At 42.3% G+C, this 10,437-nt stretch overlaps 1 pseudogene; it reads right to left on the bottom strand.

Annotated features, from left to right (window-relative positions):
• Positions 1 to 2,502: 2,502 nt before the first annotated feature.
• Positions 2,503 to 3,943, bottom strand: LOC100357481 (ubiquitin-associated protein 1 pseudogene; annotated as a pseudogene).
• Between the last annotated feature and the right edge of the window lie 6,494 nt (positions 3,944 to 10,437).

The raw sequence follows: 10,437 nt of genomic DNA, 5'->3' as shown, positions 1-10,437 counted from the left end.
CTAATGGCCTGGGGATCCTATTAAATGAATCTACAAATAGCTATTTTCCAAAACAATGGCTTGTTTGCATGAATTTTGTTGGTTTTTAAAAAATTTAATTTGTGTATAGTTCGATGTCTGAGTTCTGAATCAGAGAAAATGGAACCCTTCCCTCTCAGTTTTTTCATCACTCTCTGTGGTGGGTACAAGTCCAAGTTTCTGAATTCAGTTGCTAAGAGATATTGCTTGTCAATAGGAGACAATAAATGTTTTTGGAGATATATATATATATATATGTTTATCTTGATTTTAACTTTACATGATGCATGCATGTATCAAGACATCTCACGATAACTCAGATATGCATACAGTTTGTATATATCTGTTAAAATTTTAAAAAGAAAAATGATTTCTTTTATTGAATAATTTCAAACTCAAAACTCTAACTTTCTGAGGTTAGTAGGAAATTTCACTCAGGTCATTTGAGGTTTATACCACATTATCTTGACAAAGATTATACGAAGTTTCCATGTCTCCTCCAGGGAGGCACATTTCTCTTGAGTCTTCATGTCCATGCTGTTCACTGTGGAGATGATTGCTGGCTTAATTTCCATGGATCTGGAAATCCTGAACCATCATGATACTATGCATTGAAATAGATCTGAGCATCTGTGTTGAGGTCAAGGATTTGCTCTACTCTGCTCACCAGAGTTTCAAAGTCCTTCCTTATCCCCCCAAGTTACTGCCAAGAAGAGGAAGGAGTATCCTGCCTCATTAGGCACCCAGGGTCATTGATTCTTAATTCTCCTGAGAAAGCAACTTTTCCCTCCTTAAACACAGCTTTATCCATCATCAAAGCAAAGGCTTTCAAGACCCAAGAAGTAAATTAATTAAATTGGCAAGTGTGGAATATCCATACACCTTAGAGAGGCACTCTGTCTTAGACAAGGTATCATAGACAATGTGTGCCTAGTGTTGCCAGGTTGCTGATTTTTTTTTTTTTTTTTTTGGACAGGCAGAGTTAGAGAGTGAGAGAGAGACAGACAGAGAGAAAGGCCTTCTTTCCGTTGGTTCACCCCCCAAACGGTCGCTACGGCCAGTGTGCTGTGCTGCGCTGATCCGAAGCCAGGAGCCAAGTGATTCCTCCTGGTCTCCCATGCAGGTGCAGGGCCCAAGCACTTGGGCCATCCTCCACTGCCTTCCCGGGCCACAGCAGAGAGCTGGACTGGAAGAGGAGCCACCGGGACAGAATCCGGCACCCCAACCGAGACTAGAACCCAGGGGTGTCGGCGCCGCAGGGAGAGGATTAGCCTAGTGAGCTGCAGTACCAGCTGCTGATGTCTTAAATACCTGTCAAGAGCAGAGCTTTTTCATGGGAAATATATCAAGTTCAGTTTATAAACAATATTGTCTTATAAGACCATTTATGGATCCAGATCTCCAGTGATCTTTTAGAGGACACTTGAGGTTATCTTTTCAAGGAGCACAGAGTGTCTTTTTGAAATGAATGTGGGGGGGAAAGTATTTTATTTTTCTTTTTTTTATTTGTACTCTCTGAAGAATCAAATGTTAGCAAGTTATTTTAGATTCATTAATACTATATTCTTTGTATTTAGATTTTTAGAGATGTTCAACATGATACAAAGCAAATCAGAGACTGATTTTTATAGTTAGGTATTCTTATTGTGTCCTTCTAAAGTAGTGTACTGCAGGCAGAGAGGCTGTTCAAGGAGAACAGAAGTGCAGTTAGTGCTGCAAGACTAAACCATGGCCTGTTTTCTCAAGTACTGAATGGGCTAAGAACTGGCCAAGGATTAAACTAAAACTATGTCTTAGAGCAGGGTCTCTAAAGCCATGGGCAGCCGCGATTGTGGCCCAAACCACAGCAGAAGAAACAGGCTGAGGCAGGGAATCGTGGTGACTGCCCAGCAACTGCCTAGAAGATGATACAAATTCAGGATCCTCCGGAGAATGAGCATTCTTCGCACCTCAGACATTGCAGAACCGATGTAACTCTAAGAGGGTTTGTTGGGTGGGTGGGGTGGGGGAGTGGCGAGGAATAAATCCCTGGAAGAACCTTTCACTTGCATTCAACTTGGATTAGAATTCAGTCCACTAGTGTGGGAAGAGGGGGGAAGTGTTTAGCCTCAAAGCAGCACTGAGTTTGGCCCTCTCACTCCTTCTACCTGACTCATGTTGGCAGCTAGGCCAGGGCTAAAGATCTAAGGACCCCAGAAAAAACTAAGGTAGATTTTCTGGAAAGCCATGGAGGGAAGAACACTTCTAAAAACACAAATTCATTTTATATAGAAGGAGCCAGGCACTCATATGCCCAAATCTTCTCCTCTTTCTCCCCAATTCTGGCCCTAGGCTCATGGAGACTGATGAGCACAGTCTCCACACCTGACCTTCTAAGCACTAAAAGAAAATCCAGAAGTTTGCTCCTTCACCTTTCCTCCAGGAGGGCTCTACAGGGCTTCCTGGGGGTGCTATTCTGTGGCAGAGGCTACGCAGGGCCTGGTGTTAGCTGGCTCCTGCCTGGGCCATGAGGTCTTCCAAACCACTGTCCTGGTCATTGTTGTATAACACCAAAGCTTCAGTTCAAAGCCTGCTTCCTTAAAATGTTCATTAACTAAAGAAACTCCGCCATCTTTTCTTCTGAACACTGGTTCATTTCCAAAGTCACTTCCATGAACAGATGGTCAAAGCCCTTCTCACAAAGCTGTCCATGTGCAAACAGTTGAGAATCTGCTCAATATTCTCTTCTTTCTTCTACATGGCTCTCAGGACACACTTGTATAAGTAGCCAATGTTGACTAATGTCTCCATACAATGCCACTCACTGAGGGACAAAGTCTACAGTTCAGAATAAGCCTGGAGACAGCTGGGCCTGTTGGATACTTGTAGCAGATATTGAGAAATTAGGAGGAGCGACCTTGGAGCCTGTAGGTGGAGGTAATGATTCTTCTGTGCACATAGACAAAGCAGAGAGAAAGCATCTGGGAAGGTGTGAGAATAGGCACCTCTGTGCCACTGTCCAAGTTCAAAGCTAAACTCCAAGAGTATGGTGCCTATTGAGCTCCCTGGCATTGCTTTGTTTGGAAGGTTTTGTGGAATTCAGGAATGCACCACTACAGAGGCAGGATGTGCTATGGGAAGTTCCCACCAGTTTGGCCATCTCTGACTGCTGTATTCAGGGTGAAGTTTGGGAAGGACAGAGATTTGATATTATTTACTGCAGGAATGGAGGGGAGGGACACGTTGGAAGACAGTGGCATCTTTTCAAAGTTGCTCAACTGTGGTAAGGTTATAAAGCCATTGGGTTTAGGAAGAGGTTTGAAATCAAGGGTCACCTGCTTCAGGAATGCCAGGCCCTCCTCATCTTGTTATCCAGACCCAGAGCCTCTTCTGGGCAAGTTACTGTCCACAACTGAGCCCTAATGGGTCCAGTGATTCTTACCAGAATGTCTCTTTATCTCTTCCTTCTCATCAATGGCTTTTAACTTCAGATTATCAAATGGGTCCACTTCACACTCAAAGTCAGCAGAACTGAAATCTGTCTTTGGGGGGCAGGGGGCTGAGAACGTTCTGTTTAGTGGTAAGCTGGCAAGGATGGGGTTAATAGGAGGTGGCATTGTGGCTGTACTTTGAGTCTTGGAGAAACTCTTGTTGTTATTGGCCTCTGGGCCATTCTTAGAAGTCACTTTCATTTCTGCTTCCTCAGCCTTGCTCTCTGTTTCCCTCTGGACATTTTAGATTTTCTTAAGGTCTTAGAGCTGGTGGTTTTTTCCAAGGAGAAGTCTTACTATACTTCTCTGACAACCTGCAAGCAGTCAGGCAAAGAGAAGCCAATAGGTAGAACAATCTTAGCTGGTGTTTTGAATTTGTCTCCGATTTTAAATGGGACATCATCAAGGTAATACATAGTCTCATGAATATCTGCACCCACATCTTAGGAAGTCATTTAGAACCTGAACAGCACTGCTGCTGCTGTCCCAGAAGCTAAAAGCTGGCACTTTTGGCCACCCAAACTTGGTTCCCACTGAGCTCCATTCTCCCCCAGGGAAAGTAAATGCCTGCACTCCCAACTCTGCCTACTCTGGGCCAGGCCATTACCGTAGCCACTGCCAGTACCCCAGTCGCCATGTTGAAGTCCTACTTGCCTCCTCTGGGGGAGAAGTATCTTACCAACAGATTCTGCCTTCCTCCCAGGGACAGAAGTCCTTAACTATAGATCCACCTCTCATACCTCTCAAGGTCACTGATCTTAAAACTTGTGTGGAGGAACATACAGAGGAAATACAAGGAAAAGAACTCCGATAGTAGATATGCATCCTGCCACACTCTTTTTTTTTTAATTGTTTTTTTTTTTTTTTTTTTTTTTTGGACAGGCAGAGTGGACAGTGAGAGAGAGAGACAGAGAGAAAGTTCTTCCTTTTCCGTTGGTTCACCCCACAATGGCCGCTGTGGCCAGCGCGCTACGCTGATCCGAAGCCAGGAGCCAGGTGCTTCCTCTGGTCTCCCCATGAGGGTGCAGGGCCCAAGCACTTGGGCCACCCTCCACTGCCCTCCCGGGCCACAGCAGAGAGCTGGACTGGAAGAGGAGCAACCAGGACAGAATCCGGCACTCCAACCAGGACTAGAACCCAGGGTACTGGAGCCGCAAGTGGAGGATTAGCCTAGTGAGCCACGGCGCCAGCCAATCCTGCCACACTTTTGATGCCAACACCACCACTGCTGATTCAGGAATGCTACTCTGGAGTGACATTTTATTCCTTTATTTTTATTGGTAGTTACACTTCCCTTCCTAGATGAACTTCTGCTAGTTTCCTCTTAGAGCTTCATTTTCCCAAATTGTACCATCTTTTCCCTTAACACCATTGTTTTATACTGTATTAATTCCTTATTAAAGGTCTCATAATCAAAACTACTCTTAGGAAAGGTTTACGTCTACAATCCAGTTGTATGTTCATGATAGCTATCTTGAGGCCTTGCACATTTCCTGTGTTTCCCCCTGTGGCAGGTCCCCCTTTGTTGAATAAATGAATTTCTTCACTATTCAGGCCATCATGATTGGACTGTCAGGATGAACCAGTGGGGATTCTTGATTTCATGCAGCCCTTTTGATACATCTTGGCAAGGCCCTTCTCCTTCAGTTCTAACAAATCCAATTTCTTGAGGGCAGTGTCTTTAATGAAAGGCCACATTTCCCAAGATCCAGCTGGGAATATGACTCTATTCCTATAGCAGCTGGGCTCTAATTGCTGCACATAAACAAACATCATCTGGAACAGAGCCATCTCAGAACTCTGATTGCTATCCATTTTCAAGATGACCAGGGTCATTTATTACTAATGACAGAAATCTGTAACTGGCTGGATTTGGCAGAGGCATCATCCTATGGAAGCAGCATTTCAAACTGGCTGCTTGTCTCTGGGAAAACAGTCTTATGACTGTTGTGATTTGATCTAATTTCTGTGTGCTGTGTGAAGTCTTTCTATGTCATAACATCACCCAATTGTTGTTCATGTTGCAAATTCATATACAATTGCGTATTATTGTCATATGCTGCTATTTATATTTTATATTTCTCATTTTAAGATTTTTAAAATTTATTTTAAAGGCAGAATTACTGAGATTGGGAGAGAGGGAGAGAGGGAGAGAGGGAGAGAGAGAGAGAGAGAGAGAAAATGCCCCATTTGCTGCTTCACTCCCCAAATGGCTGCAATGGCCAGAACTGAATGGGTACTAAACCAAGGGCCAGGAGCTTCTTCCTGGTCTCCAACTTGGGTGTCAGGAGCCCAAGCACTCGGGCCATCTTCCACTGCTTTCCCAAGTGCCTTAGCAAGGAGCTGGATTGGAAGTGGAACAGCCGGGACTTGAACTGATGCCCATGTAGGACACCTGCATCACAGGTGGTGCCTTTACCCACTACACCAAAACACTGGCCCCCACATTTTACATATCATGCTTCTTTATGCAATAAGTGAGGTCCATTTAGGAAGCTACTTCATATTTGAATTATTTGAAGCTGTAAGCACAGCAATTAGACATTTTTGAATGTGTAGAAATAAATAATCACTGAACCATCTGAAGGATTTTCCAGGTCTAACCTATGTACTGGCAATAAGAAAAGAAGAGCAGAGTGATATGAAGTCCAAAGTAGAGAATAAGCTACTCAGTTTGCTAGATTCTCACATTTATTCTTTCCCATAAGTCAAGGATAATGGGACACATTGACACACTCAGCCTTATGTGCACAGTGAGATGATTCCTCTTTCAGATTAGAAGACATTTTAGAAAAAATTATGGCATTAATTAATCTAAAAAATTATTAAACTTAACCTGGACTCAATCTAATCTTATATCTCAATTTTTAGTATTTGTAGTTTTATTTTCTATGATTCTTGATCCAAAATCCATTAATGTGTATGATAGATTTCATAAATAATTATTGATTTATTTCCCTTTATAACTCTAAATAATATTTCATGAGATACACGCTTTGTACCAGGCGCCATTTTTAGTGATTCACATGTATTTCTTCTTGGAAGCTCCAATTATCTTGTGAAGTTGGTACTATGACTACATTTTAAAACTGAGAAAATTGAGGGAGAAAGAAGTTGTGTTTGCCATAAGCTCTCAAAGCCAGTGAGACACAGACTCAATAGCCAGCAACCTGAATCAAGATCCTTGCTTGTAAGCAGTCTGTGTCTTTGACTTGAAAGAGGACCAGATGTTGCCTCAATGAACATAATTGTACAAAGTCCAGTTCCCATTGATGGAGTCAGTGTACAAATGGCTAGAAGGTCCACCATTAAGGACTTGGCCAATGTAGGTTCCAAGGTTGGTCCTTAATTGAATGGGAACATTTTCTCAAAGAGGTGAAGAAAAGTAAGGTCTGACTGTCAGGAATGAATCACAGTCCGAGACATAGGACAAACCATCGGTGTCAGAAGAAATGTTTCTTGAATTAGACCTGAGCACTTAGTGAAATCCATAAATACAATATCAGAAAAGAGATTTGGACAATGGCTACAGGCAAGTAATGAGAACAACTTAAAAGGTTGGATGGAAGGGGGCTTACAAGGGTGAGGCAGGCCAATTGCAGGGAAAGGAATGACAAAAATCAGTATGAGACACACTAGAAATTCTAGTCAGGGACACAGCAGATAGCAGACACACACAGCATGACAGCAGAGAATTCTGCAGATAAGAAGCAAACCTTGTAAAACCTGCTTGTTTCTCAAGCCAATTCCACTCCTTCTTTGGCCATCAGGAAGAAAGGATTAAGAAGAAAGAAGGGAAAGTTTAAAATAATGGAAAGAGAATTGGTCAGTTGGTGAGATTCTTTGTGTACCTCCTTTTCCTCTACAATATTTTCCTTCTGACTTTCCCACCCTGCAGAGATGCCTCATTTGACCCCCATGAGATATCAGTTGCCTTTGTTCCTATTTGTCTTTGTCATGGCACCTGGTTCTGTTTCCTTCTGTAACATCACCATATGCACAGACTCCTTTACACCCATCTATTTATTTGTTACTTGTCTCTGCAACTCAGCTATGAACTTTCTAAGTTAACAACCATTTCTGTTTTGTTCACAATTAAATACTCAAGGTCTGTTCACAAATAGCTATTGAATGAATGCACAAATGTTCACAATCAGTCACAAGGATAACAGAGATGAAGCCATATAATGTGCTCAGCCTGGAACTCAGGAACAGACATGAAAAAAAAAAAAGCACAAAAAGATCATTCATATTGAATTACCATATTACCATTATTTAGCGCTGATGAGCTATCTAAGTTCCCTGACAGTGGATATTATAGTTGTATAATGAAGACAGAAGACAGACATGTTTTCAAATCCCTTTTCAAAATCTCATCACTGGGAGTTTTGTCCCGTTACAAGGTGTTTGAAAATTCTGTTTTACTAATGTGCTATTATATAGAATGTTCACCATAAATGGACTTATATATAAATTGTATTTTCAGAAAAACATCTCTGAAAGCACAGAATTAAAATTTTAATGGGTTAAATTATTCCACTGGTATATACGACATGAGGTTAAGAATATGGCAGTGTTTCTATCGGCTCATCAAACTTAACACTCACCCTCTAGCCTCTTCTCCCCTCCCAGTAGCCTTGATCTTTTTCATTAAAAAAATCACTCTTGCAGGGTTCTGCTGAGGGAGTGTGATTACAGACGATGCCAAAAAGCACTCCAGGAGCCCCTAATGGGGAAGACACAAGACAAAGCAAATGGATGGTCATTTTTCCAAGCGCTGGGCCCCCTGCCATGCGGAAACACTCCCGGCTGACTCTACTTTGTGTTTTTATTTGATCTTTAATAAAGAATATTAAGACTGTGTGCTCCTGCCCTCCACAAGCCCCTAGACACAGACTTACATTTGAGGAGAGGATGACAGTCTGATGGTAAGTGTGGAGCTAAGCAAACAGTATGCACTGAGCTTCTCACCTCCACTTCCATTCTTGAGGCACAGTAAAAACTTATTAAAGGCATGCCTCTCATTAAAGACATGTTTGCTACATGGAGTCTTGTTAGACTGCAATTGGTAGGCCTGTGCTGATCCTATTTATCTACTATTGATGCCTGCTTTCACCTTCTTCCTTCTTGGGAAGTTTTGACTTTTGCCACTGCTAATTCCCAACTCTTCTCATTCCACAAGGGCCAGAGCTAAAAAAGGGCTGTGTCAAAAGAAATAATCCTCACTGGCCCTTATTCTCATTCTGGCACTTTTGAAGTCAGAAAGCAATGGCTCACTTGCATTTGGATTGATCACATATCTCCTTCCAGACTGTAATGAGATCATCATGTGATATTGGCTGAATTTTACTATTTGGACTCCTATCCTGTTCTTTTTTGTAGACCTTTATCTAAGAGATAAAAGAGGTGGTGATGGATAGAACTGTTCAGTAATCCTGTAGTGGTAGTCATGTCTTCAGTCCATCTTTCTTCCATTCCCCTTAAAAAGAACTGTCAGTTCAAAAAAAGTAGCCAAACTTTGTAAAGCATTTGCCCCAAAAAAGGGCTATTCTTATCAACCCTTCATCCAATCCTCTTCTGATCATTTGACAATGGATACTCGCAATGTCATTTGTCCAAACAGCCTTATTTTGGTTTCATGGACAATTTGTGCCCCTTCTTTTAGATGTTCACACTCTAGTTTGAATGAATTCCTAATGCTTTGCAAGAAACAAGTCTTACAGTGAAGAGAGAGAAGAAACTCTGTGGACTGAGATAACTGTGGGAAGATGAAAAGGACAGCTGCCAGTAGCCATCACTGCAGTAAGGATGTTGCCAAAGATCTATTTTTACTTTATTCTAAAATTTGAATTGGGAAATTACTATCAGAATCTTTTGTTCAGTGCTGCTGGTGGAAGCATATAAATAGCCATTAGCCCATGGCTGATGCTAGCTAGTGTGGAGCCAAAGCAGGAAGGAGACAGTGAAGGACACAGCAGGAGACCTATTATAGGATGATATATGGTGTGACATTTAGATTTTGTTTTTAAATAGATTTACAATGCTCTGTGGATTTTTTTTTCCTTTTCACTCCCCCTTTTTTTTTTTTTTCAAATATGCTTACATGTGTTCCTCCAGGCTGGATATCCTTAACCGTTAAGGTGAGTGCATAAAAACAGAAATTGTTTTTTACACCCTGTGATGAATGAACTTTGAGAGAAGATGCCACAGAAGTGACCAGATAATCAGGTTTTGAATTGGTCCCGTCTCCCTGCAACACTGCTCAGACTAGCTCCCGTCTCACACTTCAGTGACTCAGCCCCCACCTGTTTCCAGGGGCCAGGCCTTCCCTACTTCCAACAGCTGAGCATGAGAGACTGAACCCTGTAGCAGGATAAGGAGTTCATGCCAAAGTTTATTGTAAAGGAGGCCTGCTATAAAATGACACTGGTGAGCTGACTCATAAACAATTGATCAGTTTTTGCAGCAAAAATGACTTAACAGGTAAAGAAGAAAATACCATTTACTGAGGCCTATGTTGTAGCAGGGCAGGTAAAGCTGCCACCTGGGATGCTGGCATCCCAAATGGGCACCAATTTGTGTCCCGGCTGCTCTACTTCTGATTCAGCTCCCTGGGAAAAGCAATAGAAGATGGCTCAACTGTTTGGGACCTTGGCTACCCACGTGGGAAATCTGGTTGTCACCTGGCTCCTGCCTTCAGCCTGGCCTAGCCCTGGCTTTTGTAGCCATCTAGGGAATGAACCAGAGAATGGAAGATCTCTCTTCCTTTCTCTGTCTCTGCCACTCTGATTTTCAAATAAATAAATAAATCTTTGAAATATCTGATGGACACCAGGTAGGGAGCCAGAACCCTGAGTTGGTCAGTAACTAGAGACCTGGTCTTGGGGTAGCTGTTTGTGGGTGGGATGAATTAGGCTCCATGTGTGTGATAATATTTCTTTTTGTTCTG

This window comes from Oryctolagus cuniculus, chromosome 10, assembly GCF_964237555.1.
Source record: "Oryctolagus cuniculus chromosome 10, mOryCun1.1, whole genome shotgun sequence".
In the NCBI taxonomy this organism is placed as follows: Eukaryota; Metazoa; Chordata; class Mammalia; order Lagomorpha; family Leporidae; genus Oryctolagus; species Oryctolagus cuniculus.
The sequence above is the reverse complement of the archived record's forward strand: the minus strand, read 5'-3'. Positions and strand labels throughout refer to the sequence as shown.